Here is a 607-nt window from a genome sequence, read left to right as displayed (position 1 = left end):
TCCCATGGTCAGTATTAAAATGCTAAAAGTTATGATATTGGAGTGGTGTGCCTATGATCCACAGAGTCATGACTGAATAACTGAACAAAAACTTCCTAAAATTGGACCATGATATAGCATTAGAAGCCATCGCTGACCAAAATATTCCTGAAAAAGTCAGATTGATCTTCCTTCTTCTGGACACTCTGGGCACCGTAATGCACAGTGTGACCACCTGCTATTAAAAGCTGGGAGTAAAGAGCCCTGGTATTTGAGAGATGCATTCCTAGGTTTAAGGCCTGCTTCAGAATCTTACTAGCTCTTTGATCAGGGCAAGTTGCCTAGTCTCCCAGTGTCCCAGGAAAATCTCTTAAGATTATAAATTGCAGCTGATTTGCATCAGATCAATAGTAGGAGTTCCATACTGGGAGTTACTGACACTGATGAATTCCTAGGTCCTTACCATCCCTCCCCACCCCCCAAATCACATCAGTTTTTTTTTTTTGCTGTCATGTTACAGTGTTGACTGACCTAATGTATTAAGATATATACATACACACACACACACACACACACACACACACACACATATATATATATATATATATATATATATTTTTTTTTTTTT

This window comes from Petaurus breviceps, unplaced genomic scaffold (genome assembly GCF_028583685.1).
Source record: "Petaurus breviceps papuanus isolate PSGF00001 unplaced genomic scaffold, PetGlider_PUasm1.0 76, whole genome shotgun sequence".
Classification (NCBI taxonomy): Eukaryota; Metazoa; Chordata; class Mammalia; order Diprotodontia; family Petauridae; genus Petaurus; species Petaurus breviceps.
This window is presented reverse-complemented; position numbering follows the sequence as displayed.